Here is a 15,879-nt window from a genome sequence, read left to right as displayed (position 1 = left end):
GCATTAGGTGTGACATCAAGGCCCTGACTTTGGTGAAACATTGGCATGAAATGAGTGCCTCTATTGTGACCCGTGGGATTTATAATGTGCTTTAAAAAATACATACTTGTGGTTACTGATGACCTGAGTGAGGGAAGCGCATTATAGCATCTTTTCATAATATATGACAAAGAGGTTATATTTGAAATGAAAATGAAACAGAGTTTTGCAGGTAACTACTAGCCTGTGACGTCACCATGCTAACATCCGCAAAATATGTTCAGAGGTGTTATTAGGTTCCAAAAACTGCGTTTTTGATTTAAGACGTGTTTATTTCTCACTAGCTTTACATAATATATGACAAAGAGTATTTACACACAAAGGAAACAGAGTTTTGCAGCTAGCTACCAGCCTGTGATGTCACCATGCTGACATCCGCAAAATAAGTTCAGAGGAGTTATTAAGTTACAAAAACGGTGTTTTCAGGTTTAGACAGTGTTTATTTCCCGCTAGCTTTTACATAATATATGAGAGACATATATAAACACAAAGCAAAGCGGTTTTGATGAGAGTGGCCACTGATGTCATGGTGCAGCTCTGCTTTGATTGGCTGTCATCCCCCACCACTCAAAAACAAAGCAGAACAGATTCAAACAGAATGTGACATTTTAACCTCTTAAAATACCTCTTAAATATGTCAAGGTTAGCCATCTTTAAACTTGTCCAACGTCTGTGTCCCAAGAATGGTCCCTGTGAATTTGAAGACTGTGGCCATAATAGACTGGACTTATGCTGTACACAGACGGATGGATGTCCGTCTTTGCAGCTCTTCGTAATACCCATGGCCATATGTTGGCCTCGGGTAAAAATAAAATATAATAACAAATAAACACAGATATACCTAACAGTAGAGTCCTCCCTTTACCTGGGGATCACCATCACCCAGGACCTCACATGTGAGCTGAACGTCAGCTCTCATCAAGAGCACAACAGAGGATGTACTTTCTGTGGCGGCTAAGGAAGTTCAACCTGCCAAAAACAATGATGGTGAACGTCTACACTGCCATCATTGAGTCCATCATCTCCTCCTCCATCACTGTCTGGTACGCTGCTGCCACTGCTAGGGAACAAGAGCTGACTACACCGTATCATCCACGCAGCAGAGAAGGTGATCGACAGCAATCTGCCATCCCTGCAGGACCTGTACACCTTCAGGGCCCTGAGGCGAGCAAGGAAGATAGTGGCCTTTTTGTCACCTTCCCCTTTGGCAGGTGGCTGAGGTCCATCAGGACTAAAACCTCAAGACACAAAAACAGCTTCTTTCTGTCTGCAGCTAGACTTATAAATAGGACTGGGCAAGTTAACGTGTCATTATTGCGTTAATGCATTAATTAATTAACGCTGACAACTTTTTTTTAATCGTTTTTTTTGACAGTCTGTTGCTGACTGCTGCCGTGAACATAGAGAAGAGCACAGAACTTTTACATGGCCATTTTAATTTTAAAGTGCTTCCAGACAGCATAGTCGACAGAACCGAGGCCGCTAAAGTTCTCCTACAGCCTAAAGTTCCCCTTGCAGCAAACAGCACACCAAGCGCTGGATAAAAAGATCTCCTACAGCCGCTAAAGTTCTCCTTGCAGCGAGTTGCACATTGAGCACTAGGGGAAAATTCTCCTACAACCGCTAAAGTTCTCCTTGCAGCGAGTTGCGCATTGAGCACTGGGGGAAAGTTCTCCTACAACCGCTATGCAGCAAACCGTGCACCAAGTGCTGCAGGATAGGAAGAGCAGGGCCAGCTTTGCCCAGAAGATTTTTAAATTTATAACCCTCTGAAACAATATTGGCAGCACCAAATTGTGTGAAGAAAAGCCATAGTTTTTTTGTATTGTTTTGTTTTTTGTTTGTTTTTTTATTATCTTTGTTTCAGCCTTACTTTACAGCCAAAAGAACAAGGCATCAGACCAACACACAGAATAGTGTAGATGTGTGTCAAGAACATCAGAACTGCAACGTGATTGTGGGAACTGAGACCCTCAGACACGGCAGAGAACAGACAGCGTGCACAACTGACAGGCATGACCATGACAATGTTGTGCAGTTAGGGGACAGCAAGATAAGACAGGGAATCCCTGACAGAGGACACGAGACAGAGACAACGGAAGACACTCACACACACACAGACAACAAGAGAACAGATGCACATGTGCACACACACATCCGGGAGGCAGCACACCTCATCACTACACATACGTCACAGTGAGATGAGACAGAGGATCACGTACACACCCTCACATGCAGGAACTGGAGCACACAGAAGGGAACCGCATGCTTGTACACTCACTCCGACACACACATACACAACTGGAATGCAGAACACTCGCTCACACACCCATACATAAAACGGAGGCAGACTGGGGGGTGTGCCCACACACTCACACCTGACAGACAGATGACACCGACAGGTGTGCACACATACATTCAGGACAAACCAACACGTACCGTAACGGACACTGGAGACAGACACGACAGGCGACGAGAAGATGTGAAGATTTTTCAAATGGGTGAAAACCTTAGACCTCTGTACAGGACCATGCATGGCCTTCATATTTCAGGATAAGAATCTAATCTACCCATAGCACTACAATCTGCCATATGTGCATTTTTCCAGCAGTATACAGTGTGGGTATAGTCCCATATTGATAAAAAAGGCGATACAATATTTGGCCACTTTAAGCATCAAGGGTGTGAAAAAGACAAAACACAGTAAACCAAACAAAAACAAATATTATATGAAAAAAAATGAGATAGAAAAACAAATTATAACAAACACACATATGGGCCAGAACACTCACACGCTCTTGGTCCCATTCCCCAAATGAAGGAATGGGACCTTAAACATATGACAACATATGACTCCCTACCGCAGCTTCAAGTACACTATTCTCATGACTTTACAAAAACCAAACAGAAATAAAGCTAACTGCAGGTGGTAAATGTCTCACTATAAAGAAGAAGAACAACTGGGATCCACGGCTCCAGATTGGGTAGCATTTATTAAATAGGTAGCTGACATTTTTCAAGGGTGGTAATAAATTGTGCAAAGTTTCTGTGAGTTGGAATGGTGTGTGATTCCAGAAAGTTTTTAGAAACTTAGACCTCAATAGTTTTTTGAAGAACTCAACCCTTTTATTCCTGTTAATTACAAATTTTTTTGAATGTTAATTTACTGTCTTAATGTATTTAGAAATTGTTTAGGTTCTTGTTATCATATACAGACTATTATATTATTATTGTTGTTGTTGTTGTTGTTTTATTTTATTATTACGTCCATTTTGTCATTTTACTTTTAAATGGACCACAGTGGAAATCAGTGTTTTCACTCTCTTGTGTCATCCATGTATTTTTAATATATTTTCAATTATATAGTTACATTGAACTTACTAAATAAAATCACTCACCACCACTCACGCTTTTAATACTCACACTTTTTCTGTGTGCCCTTGTGACTATACAGCTTCATACCACCAGGGGCTGCAAGCACCAATGATATTGGTCACCTGAATAACGTACGAGTAAATCAGTTTTAAATGAAATGACACATCGTTCCAAACGTTGTAATACAGACAACAAACTACAACCGAACAAAATGTTTTTTTTTTTCCTCAAATGAGACATCCTTCATTCTTTGTGAATGACATTATTCTTGACATGTAGCTCAGGGACCGTCAACAAGTTACCACGGTGAAAGGAAATGCTTTGATAAAAACTCAATAATGTCACATTTATGGTTTGTAGTGCCACCAAACTCACATCACACATCAATGAGCACTTAGATTGGAAAAATGTACTATTATATCATTTTTAAGATTTTTTAACAAACACACTTCAGGTATTCAAAAACTTATGAGAGCTGCTCATCTTCTGAAAATGCTTTGCTCTATTTGATTTTAGCCAACTATAACTGACTTTGCACATCTTGGTGCACCATCACAAAAATGTTGCTTTTGAATATATATATATATATATTATAATATATATATATATATATATATATATATATAATATATATTTACAGTCGAAAACAGGGTAATTTCTCACAAAGTATATTCTCTCACTGGTGTAGAAAGAGGCCGCTTGGACCTGTATTCCCATGATGCTTTGTTGCTGCTGAGGTTTGCTTCATGCACACAGGACAGTATTATCTTTGTTGTCTGCATAACTAATGCCATTTCTGCAATCATAAGTTGTGAGATTGAAGTAAAAAAAAAGACATGGTCTAAAGTCACTTTGCATGTCGATGGCTGGTGGGACGTGATGACACACAGACGGCCAACAATTTTCCTTTTGTTGTAACTTTTAAATTTCATTTAAGCTGTTATGTTTGGTCAGATGGCCAGTATCCGGGCAGAGAAGATGTTTCCTCCCTGTGAGTCGGACAGTCCAGAGGACCAGGTCAAACCCATGCTGGACTGGGCCAGTGGGGGCTTCCTGCCAAAGGGCGAAGAGGACTCAAACCTACGCACAACACCAGTAAGAACCAATACCTGCCTTCACTGCTGCAGCTACAATCTAAGTTTTCCATTTTCATTTTAGTTATCCTTACTCTGCAGTGAGTAACCCGTTGCACCACCACGTACTCGACATCTCCCCGCCGGAGTATTTTCCCAGCGCCAAGCGGCCCAAAGCCGGTGTTTGTAAAAGCAAAGCCGCACCAGAGGAGTCCTACAGCAGAGGTAGAGTCAGCTGCCTACTTTGTTAAATATGTCAAATATTTCAATTCAATTTTCAATTTATTTTCATTTATATAGCGCCAAATCACAACAGAGTTGCCTCAAGTCGCTTCACACAGGTAAGGTCTGACCTTACTAACCCCCAGAGCAACAGTGGTAAGGAAAAACTCCCTCTGAGGAAGAAACCTCAAGCAGATCAGACTGAAAGGGGTGACCCTCTGCTTGGGCCATGCTACAAACATAAATTACAGAACAATTCACGGACGAATATACAACAAATGCTGTTGGTGCACAGGACAGGAGGATCGCCAACACGAATACAACTCCCATCTCTGGATGGATCTTCACCTTAAACAGAGAGAAAAAACAGTAAATACAGAAAAATACTGTATAATTTGATATAACAGAAGAAACTAGGGTGATCGCCGGCCGCTAGCCCTAAGCTTCACTAAAAGACCCAGAATTTAAGTAAAGTTGAGGCCGCGACAGGCTCCATTTACTAATAGAATCAAATCAAATCAATTTTATTTATATAGCGCCAAATCACAACAAACAGTTGCCCCAAGGCGCTTTATTGTAAGGCAGAAGCCATACAATAATTACGGAAAAACCCCAATGGTCAAAACGACCCCCTGTGAGCAAGCACTTGGCGACAGTGGGAAGGAAAAACTCCCTTTTAACAGGAAGAAACCTCCAGCAGAACCAGGCTCAAGGAGGGCAGTCTTCTGCTGGGACTGGTTGGGGCTGAGGGAGAGAACCAGGAAAAAGACATGCTGTGGAGGGACAGAGATCAATCACTAATGATTAAATGCAGAGTGGTGCATACAGAGCACAAAGAGAAAGAAACAATCAGTGCATCATGGGAACCCCCAGCAGTCTAAGTCTATAGCAGCATAACTAAGGGATGGTTCAGGGTCACCTGATCCAGCCCTAACTATAAGCTTTAGCAAAAACGAAAGTTTTAAGCCTAATCTTAAAAGTAGAGAGGGTGTCTGTCTCCCTGATCCGAATTGGGAGCTGGTTCCACAGGAGAGGAGCCTGAAAGCTGAAGGCTCTGCCTCCCATTCTACTCTTACAAACCCTAGGAACTACAAGTAAGCCTGCAGTCTGAGAGCGAAGCGCTCTATTGGGGTGATATGGTACTATGAGGTCCCTAAGATAAGATGGGACCTGATTATCAAAACCTTATAAGTAAGAAGAAGAATTTTAAATTCTATTGTAGAATTAACAGGAAGCCAATGAAGAGAGGCCAATATGGGTGAGATATGCTCTCTCCTTCTAGTCCCTGTCAGTACTCTAGCTGCTGCATTTTGAATTAACTGAAGGCTTTTCAGGGAACTTATAGGATAACCTGATAATAATGAATTACAATAGTCCAGCCTAGAGGAAATAAATGCATGAATTAGTTTTTCAGCATCACTCTGAGACAAGACCTTTCTAATTTTAGAGATATTGCGCAAATGCAAAAAAGCAGTCCTACATATTTGTTTAATATGCGCATTGAATGACATATCCTGATCAAAAATGACTCCAAGATTTCTCACAGTATTACTAGAGGCTCGGGTAATGCCATCCAGAGTAAGGATCTGGTTAGACACCATGTTTCTAAGATTTGTGGGGCCAAGTACAATAACTTCAGTTTTATCTGAGTTTAATGCCATCCAGAGTAAGGATCTGGTTAGACACCATGTTTCTAAGATTTGTGGGGCCAAGTACAATAACTTCAGTTTTATCTGAGTTTAAAAGCAGGAAATTAGAGGTCATCCATGTCTTTATGTCTGTAAGACAATCCTGCAGTTTAGCTAATTGGTGTGTATCCTTTGGCTTCATGGATAGATAAAGCTGGGTATCATCTGCGTGACAATGAAAATTTAAGCAATGCTGTCTAATAATACTGCCTAAGGGAAGCATGTATAAGTGAATAAAATTGGTCCTAGCACAGAACCTTGTGGAACTCCGTAATTAACCTTAGTCTGTGAAGAAGATTCCCCATTTACATGAACAAATTGTAATCTATTAGACGAATATGATTTAAACCACCGCAGCGCAGTACCTTTAATACCTATGGCATGCTCTAATCTCTGTAATAAAATTTTATGGTCAACAGTATCAAAAGCCACTGAGGTCTAACAGAACAAGCACAGAGATGAGTCCACTGTCTGAGGCCATAAGAAGATCATTTGTAACCTTCACTAATGCTGTTTCTGTACTATGATGAATTCTAAACCCTGACGGAAACTCTTCAAATAGACCATTCCTCTGCAGATGATCAGTTAGCTGTTTTACAACTACCCTTTCAAGAATTTTGAGAGAAAAGGAAGGTTGGAGATTGGCCTATAATTAGCTAAGATAGCTGGGTCAAGTGATGGCTTTTTAAGTAATGGTTTAATTACTGCCACCTTAAAAGCCTGTGGTATATAGCCAACTAATAAAGACAGATTGATCATATTTAAGATCGAAGCATTAATTAATGGTAGGGCTTCCTTGAGCAGCCTGGTAGGAATGGGGTCTAATAGATTAGATTGATGGTTTGGAGGAAGTAACTAATGAAAATAACTCAGACAGAACAATCGAAGAAAGAAAGAGTCTAACCAAATACCGGCATCATTGAAAGCAGCCAAAGATACGATATGTCTTTGGGATGGTTATGAGTAATTTTTCTCTAATAGTTAAAATTTTATTAGCAAAGAAAGTCATGAAGTCATTACTAGTTAAAGTTAAAGGAATACTCGGCTCAATAGAGCTCTGACTCTTTGTCAGCCTGGCTACAGTGCTGAAAAGAAACCTGGGGTTTTCTTATTTTCTTCAAATTGTGATGAGTAGTAAGATGTCCTAGCTTTACGGAGGGCTTTTTATAGAGCAACAGACTCTTTTTCCAGGCTAAGTGAAGATCTTCTAAATTAGTGAGATGCCATTTCCTCTCCAACTTACGGGTTATCAGCAGAATGAATTAAATGTCAATAAAAGAAAAAAAAATTGACAACTAATGAGGGAAAATTGTGGGTTGGGAGATGAAGACAGACTGTGTTTCAGGTCACATGTTCAATCATTACATTTGTTGGGTGAGATGCACCGCCCTTCACTTGGGATATTTTTAGTTATTGCACGTGCACAACTCTGTGAGGGCCGTCGTCTCCCCCCCAATTTTTGTGACTTTTTAACATGAAGATTGAGCAGATTCCATCATGCCCGGAGCAGGTGGAAGATCTGTCCAGTCGGGCATGATGTCATCTTCCATGGTGGGACGGTAAATTGGCATGTGCACCCAGGTCCCACCTGTAGATGGGTGCAGTGTCTGTGTTCTTAGTGTTTTTATAATTACATAATACGCCATGACACCGGAGCCTTATCGATGTTTTTACTAAGTCCTCTATAGGTTGTGAGGCCCATTGGTGCTGATGCTTATCTCCAGATTCCGTAGCGTCAAGTGGATGACGCAACGGAAGTGTGACTCCCCCTGGATGGGACACCAGTCCGACACAGGTTACTTCCCTAGCTGTGGCTGGTATCTGTTTACACCTGGGTGGACTGACACATTAGAGACAAAGTACATCAAGTGTCTTGTCCAAGGACACAGGGAGATTCAAACCCAGGTCTACATATTGGCGGTCCAGCTCCTTATCTACTCAGCTACCTGCTCCACCTCAATGATTGGTTATTGTGAAATCGGGACGTGATCCTTCACTCAGCCTTTTTTTTACTATTGAAAACACAGAAATCTTGACTTTTAATAATACATTTTAAAACTGCTTTTAACCATCTTCATGTGTAGTTTAAAGTACAGTTTTGTCATGCTCAGCCATGGCTCGGGGTTTAGTTCTTCGTTCTTGTGTACTTTCTCTATGTGTTTCTGGTTTTGCTTTTCTTAAGTTTTACTTAGTCATGTAAATCTCAGTTTGGTTCTGTTTCTTGCTTTTCTTTGTGTTTTCCTTTCGTCACTGGTTCACTCTTTGGTTATCATTTATCCTGTAGTTGGTTATTTTATTCTTTCACTCTTGGTCCCTTAAGTTACTTTAGTCTTAGTTTTGTTCTGTTTATCACATTCATTGTAGTATGCTTTAGTCACAGGTTTTGGTTATTATTTATCTTCAGTGTTTCTTATCAGATCATGTTCTGTTTGTTATTTATTGCATTTTCTGTTTATCAGTTATCTTCTTTCAGCTTGTTTTGTCATCATCATTTATTGTATTTAGTTTTATGTCTCAGCCAGTATCATTTCTGTCCTAGTTTAGTTTAATATTAGGTTTCTTGTTTTTTCCCCTTTTCTGACTAGTCACAGTATTTATTAGTTTTACCCCTTTTGTTTGCTCACGCATTATTGTTTGTCTGGAACATGTCACGTTATTCACAGTTAGTTTTTCTGGCACTTACTTCTCTTGCTTTGCATCGCTTTTTTTGCCTTCCCGTACTTTCATGTCTTTGTCTTTCTTCCTCTTCTTTGATTGACAAAACCACACCTCTTTCCAGAACCTTCCATCACCTGCTTCACATCACCTTGATTAGTCTGCTTCTTATTTAAGCCCTCACAGTTCCACAGTTCACTGTCTGATTGTTGACCTAGTTCACTTTCTCACCTCTCGTTCTTGTCCTGTTTGTTTTTTGACCTTGCTTGTGTACTCTGATCGCCGGCTCGCCGTTGCCCGGAACTCAGCCTGTTTCTTGACTCTGCCTTTGTTTTGCCTGCTTTATTCCTTGATGCTGTGTGAACAAACCCTGCCTGGTTTATGGACCATGTCCCAGTCTGCACCCTGTCTGCTATTGCCTGTTTAACAAATAAAGCCTTTTATTCAACTAAACTAGTCCTTCTCCAGGGGCACGATGTGATGCCGGGGGGAGGGGGCCGTGTGTGACCGTGGGGAAAATGCTTTTTTCCCCATACTAGAAAAGAGTGTAATTGCACATCTGTACTAGGTGGCAGTGCCACAGGGAGTATTGAGGACTCTAGCATAATGGAACACAGTTCTATGTAGGTTTTTTTGCACTGCGGTGGGAGACGAGGAAAGACCGCTGTGTCTTAAAATGTTGGCAGCGGACAGCATGAAGCCAAATAAATTAAGGCGTCACTTAAAGACATTACACCCCAGTCACGCAGATAAGCCGCTTGAGTTTTTTTTCAGGGAAAACATGCCGAATATTGCCAGCAGTCATCCGGCTTTGTGAAAGTTGCTTCAGTAAACCAGCGAGCACCATTAGCATCATAGCGCCGTATCAGAGGAGCTGAGCAGCAGTTGACATGGTCTCTGTCGTGCTGGATGCAAGTGCTGCAAAAATAAAACAACAAAAAAAAAACCTAAAAACAAAATCTGCATAAATTGTTTTGTTTTTTTCATTTTTGTTTTGTCTGTTAAAGTGTTTTATACAGTATATTGTGCTCTGGAGTAAGTGTTCTGATCAATTTGAATTTATTATTATTTACTGATTTATTGAATTTTGTTTTTCAGTATCAATCAATCAATCAATCAACTTTTTTCTTGTATAGCGCCAAATCACAACAAACAGTTGCCCCAAGGCGCTCGAATCAAATGGCAGTTGGTCAAAAATGTTTATAGTTTTAAGGATTTTTTTTTTATTTCAAGCAAAGTGATGCAATTTTTTTCTGTTACAGACTAAAAACTGTGTTAATAATGTTATTTTTGCTGTAAGTTGATCTAAAGTTCTTTCTTTTTTCGTTTTCTTTAATATTAATAAGGATACAATGTTATGGAGAGGTGTATTTATAACAATTTTATGGACAAATGATAGTATTTGAGAAGCACTGATCTCAACCTACCATGCCTGTGAGTCTGCATTGGTCTCCCTGTCCTGTGTCAAGCCACCACGTGTCCTGACAAATGTATGTGGGTTCATGGTACGTGCCATAAAACGCATATAATCAGCCATGTGTTTTGGTCTTTAACCTGACCTGACCAAACCTGAGTTACTATTTTAAATTTAATCTTGTTTTACTGTTTTCTTATTTGTTTGGGTTTTTTTTCCACACTTGGAGAAAGTTATTTCTGGTGACTCATATCTACCCCAAAGTTAAATGTCACCTGTTCCAGTCCAGGTCTAATCTCATCAACAAGTTTCAAGAAAAGTTTTTGATTAAAAATGCAGGTCATCAGACATGAGTGAGAGTAAAACCACTACAGGGTCAATTTGATGGTAAAACTTGAAGTAAATAAAACTTCATCCTGGCGCTCGTGTTACAGTTTGACAGTATCAGTTTGGTTTGGATTTGTTTTTATGACTCCACTTCAGATTACTTCAGACTTTGCTGGGTGCAGCGTGAAGTTTTACTTGTCAGTTACCTTGTTTTTAAAACTTCCTCTCTTTTTTTTTTTTAAGAACAAATGGTGAATGAAGTTCTGAGGAATAAAGAAGTATAGAAGGTAAGCGCTGTGCTTCCATCCCTCTTGTGTATTTGTGCCGTGTTGTGTGTTTTTGGAGCTTTTTGTCTGGTTGACTTGTGTTGTGTGTTTTGGCAGAGTTCTGTCTCTCGTGTGGAAAGACGAGAGCAGCAACCTTCCACCCGCTCTTTGAAGGAGGCCTGTGCCAAACATGCAAGGTCAGAATTCTTTTTTCTTCTGTGAATTTCACTACAGGAGTTCCACAAGCCGCCACCAGAGTCATAAAACAGTTTTAAACGGTTAATTTGTTTTTCTTGAATGGACTTTGAGAACTAATTTAGGGTAATTTTGGGGTGTTGAATTTGAATCTGAGCTCAGATTTCCTCTATCACATCATGGTTTTTTTGCAATCTGCATGTTCCATATTGATGATACTCAGCCTCTGCTCATTCACTCACCAGTTTGACGCCACTAATCATTCACAAAAACAGCTTCAAAAGCATAGTTTTTAAACCTAGGTCCAGTTTCATAGAGCAGTCTAATCTCTCACTTAGCTGTTTAAATTTTTGATGTTACTCATTGCACAAAGCACTTAGTCAGCTAAAGTTTTACGTTACCACACTTAAGTTTTAAGTGTGGTACAGAGGAAGCTAATCGACAAAACTTGTCTTACCTCAAACAATGGCGGTTATCGTACCAACACTAAATGGAACACTCAAAAGCACCCCTATGTCCCTCATATTCTTCCAGAAAGAGAGTTTCATCCAGTTTTGGCCATGGTTATAGCAGACGACTATCATGATGTGTTTGTGACGGTCCTCACATTAGCCACCGGGGGTCGCTGTTATGCTGAGCAGCATTGTGTGCACAACAACGCTTGACGGAACTGCAGAAGAGAAAGTGAAAAATGAAACTGCTAGGCTAAGTGCTAATCACATCAATCCACAGTTCTATGGGTCTGTAAATGTTAATAAAGCTAGTCAACGAAACAAAAGGCACCACGAGGCCGGTATGTCCCTGAAAACTGTCACTAACATAAGATGGCCCTTAATAATAATAATAATAACACAACCAGTTCTTAGTGGTGTTCTTGGGCTTGTCAAGAAGGGACTGAAAAGTACACCAGTAAGATCCCCAGGAACATCAGAATATAAGAGCTTCAGAAGATCGCACTCCCTGGAATTGCTCACATTCTTAGAAGGATTTTATCCATCAAGTAATTCATCCAATGGCTCTTCCAAATTCAAGGGACATACTGGGCACCATAAGACAAAAAACGCAAGACTTCAAAAGGAAAGAAAATAATAATGAGAAATTAATGTATTTTAACAACTAAAAAGGATCAGCTTGGACTGAAGGTGTTTTTTAATGCATGGCATGTACATATACATCAGATTGACTTCCATGTGTTTTTAGTGTGTCTCTGAAAGCGAGATATCTAGAGGTAAACTGGTGAGCTTGAGATCAAAAAAATCCTTGGTTCAAATCTAGGGCTGAAACAATTAATTGAGTAACTCGAATAATTCGTTGACAAAAAAAGTTTGAGGCAAATTCTTTGCCTCAAGGCTTCGTTTAATGCTGTAGTACATATGCCAGGCCTGTTTGTGGCACTGTAATGCTCCCACAAAAAACTGAGAAGAAGACTGTAGACGTAGAGCATCACATAACTAATGTAAGAGCTAATCAATGTAGCACCGGCGATGCAAGTTTACAAAGCTACATGCTGAGTAAAATAAAGCCTTTTAAGAGAACGAGGGTCCACACTGATCGTCTGAAATAGATTATTGCGCATTTAATGAAGCAGTGTGTTTGTATATTTTTTTAAAAACACGGTTTGTTCCATCTGGCTGCTCTCCACCTCCACAGATGATGCAAAAGTATGCACACTTTAAGTGAATCATGTTTAACTATTCAAAAAAATGCTTTTAGTCGGATTTATAAGAGGTTTCATCAACAGGCTGCAAAGTGCAGCTTTTGTGGAAACGCTGCCTACCAGAGCTGTTTTTCGCAGGCTGTGTTCCCCTTCACATGCAGAATCAGAAGAGCTTTTATTCACCAAGTATCCACAGAATACAAGGAATTTGATTTCATGGCATGTATAATATACACTAAACACTGACTAAATCACAGTAATAAAATGTGCAAATGAAATGTGCAAGTAAAATAAAATGTGCAATAAGAGAAAAAAAATGTCCTGTCCGCAGACTGAAGAGTTCACAGACCGTTTGGGCTTATGGTTTGGGAAAAGCTCCAAAACTCTAAAACTAAATAAATAAATAATTACCCCCAGAAAACAAGAGACAGAGGGAACACCTAAACTTAAAATTCTGCATGATGGCACAGCGACATTGTGACATTGCTGAGGGGAGCCCTGCCACTACTGTTATTGTTTAAAAACACAAAATTAATCAATAAAAATAAGCGATAGATATACCGATTTCAAAACTATTAGATAGCTGCAGCCCTACTCAATCCCTTGTCAAGCAGGAAAGGCCCCTTGGGGAAGGTCTTTAATTCCCAATTGCTCCTGGTGTGCAGTGTGGTGGGAGAATGTGGGGCATCATGTAAAGCACTCAGGGCTTCTGAGTCAGAGGGAAAGTGCTATAGAAATGCAGTCCATTTATCTTGGAAAGTACAAGAATTGGATCAGGACTCAGAGTCAGCAGTTACTCATGTTTGATCAGGGACAAAAAAACACTTGTTTGCGACCTCCCTAAGTTTTGATTTTATTAGCAGACATACCATGTTTACCTTTTTGCAGTGATATGTGTTGTGTGTCTGTCCCTTTTGTAGGATGTGTACCTGGAAATGTCCTACATGTACGATGATGACCGGTTAGCAGTCGTATTGCAACCGTTTGCTGCGGTGGCCGGGAGGTTCTGCTCTGTGGAAATGCCAACTGCTGCAGGTCAGATCACCCTCCACCCTCCCTCCTGTCCTCACCCCTGTGGGCTCTGCTCACCTCTAGTCCTTCCTGATCTCCTCCTCCTCAGGTGTTCTTCTGCGTTAGACTGTCTGGACATTCTGGTCGACCCTGGGCGCATCGGAACTGTGCTCGTCATCTGGATCCGTGGCGCTGCTACATGTGCCAGCCGCTGATGCAGTACGGCCTCCTGAAACGGCGGCACGACTGGAGCCTGAAACTGCAGGAGTTCTTTGCCAACGACAACGGACAGGAGTTTGTACTCTGTTCCATATGTTTTGTTTTCTCACCTAATAGTGACTAGGACTACACACCTCAGACACACAGACAGATGCCAAGGTGGCCACGCCCACCCAGCTGGGTGTGGCCACATGAGCAAATCACGTGACGTGACCTAGATTGAAGTGAAGATTGGAAGAGCCAGTGAGCTACTTCCTGTAAAAACTGTACCTTCTAACCAAAAGGTACAGTTGTTTAGGTAATTATTTATAACTACATTATGCTTGTCAGGAGAAATCCCGTCTTTCCTGTACGTCCTTCCAGCAAACTTTTGTACAAGCTCTGTCCATAAAGGTATCGTACCTTTTATTATTTTTTTAAACTATATGGATTTGATTCATATGTTTTCATGTCAGACATGCTTGAACCCTTGTGCGCATTGCGTGAGTTTTTCCACGCCTGTCGGTGACGTCATTCGCCTGTGAGCACATTTCACTTTAACAAGCGATTTTGTCATGGAAAGCCGCGCGGAGGCTTCGCACGTCACGACCGATTCGCTTTGGAAGCGAGACAAAGGAACACCTCCGTTTCGGCGTGTCAGAGGACAAGTTTGGACATGTCTATCTCGGCTTTCAATGCTTACGTATTTCACTGCTTAAGTATCAGTGAAATTGTGGAGAGCTGGACATGTCCAAACTTGTCCTCTGACATTCCGAAACGGAGGTGTTTCCTTTGTCTGGCTTCCAGTCTCTAACAGCTTCTGAAAAAATTCTGATGGAAAAAAAGTCCTTTTCATTCCACCATTTCCAGACAATGAAAATCCGACGACGGGGCGTGACCACTCCTTCCACAAGGCGTGCTCACAGGTGAATGACGTCACCGACAGGCGTGGAAAAACCTCATGCATGCGCACAAGGGTTCAAGCTTGTCTGACGTGAAAACATATGAATCAAATCCATATAGTTTTAAAAAAAAATAAAAAAGGTACGATACTTTATGGACAGACCTCGTATGTTAAACTCACTGACCGTAAAAACTCTCAAATTAAGTTTTTATACTTTAATACTGGGAGGTCAAAGCTCTGTGTGACAAAAACAAAAAAAATTAATTTCTGACATTTATAAATGCCTTTCTTACTGAATTTTGGGTTTTGAGCAGGAAATGTACTAGAAGCCTTGAAACGCTCATCACCCACTAGATGGCAGCAGAAGCTGCTCAAATGTGGGGCAAGGTCTTGACTGTTTATTCATTTGAGGCCAAAAATCTACTTCCAGTTGTGTCCCTACCATTATGGACAACTTGCCAGTTAATATGTAGACTTTTTTATGTGCTGAATCATTTAAATGTCGGAAATATAGTGAGGCCCATAAGTATTTGGACAAGGACACATCCTTTTTCTTTTCTTTTCTTTTTTCACAATCGAGGTAAATTAAACAGTCAAGGTGTTTTGTAGTGTGGATTTTTAATTTAGAAGGTTTAAGGAAATATCTAAGCCGCACAGACGGCCTTGCTGGCCCCGATGTCCCATGACTGCTGAATAAATCTTGGATTCATACAAGAAACAAGTGGGGGAAGCCACTAAGTCACCTGTGACAGCTCTGAAGGAGTTTGAGCCTTCTGTGGCTGTGACTGGAGAAAATGAGGCTGGTGCAGTGTTTGTCTGTTACATCACTAGTTTTCTACAGGTTCATGGTGGAGT

The 15,879-nt window shown here is 40.7% G+C and overlaps 1 pseudogene; it reads left to right on the top strand.

The window, feature by feature from the left end:
- Positions 1 to 4,368: 4,368 nt before the first annotated feature.
- Positions 4,369 to 15,879, top strand: part of LOC117511780 — a 33,552-nt pseudogene continuing 22,041 nt past the window's right edge.

Source organism: Thalassophryne amazonica, chromosome 6 (assembly GCF_902500255.1).
Source record: "Thalassophryne amazonica chromosome 6, fThaAma1.1, whole genome shotgun sequence".
Classification (NCBI taxonomy): Eukaryota; Metazoa; Chordata; class Actinopteri; order Batrachoidiformes; family Batrachoididae; genus Thalassophryne; species Thalassophryne amazonica.
Note: the sequence above shows the minus strand (reverse complement) of the source record. Positions and strands in the feature narration are given on the sequence as shown.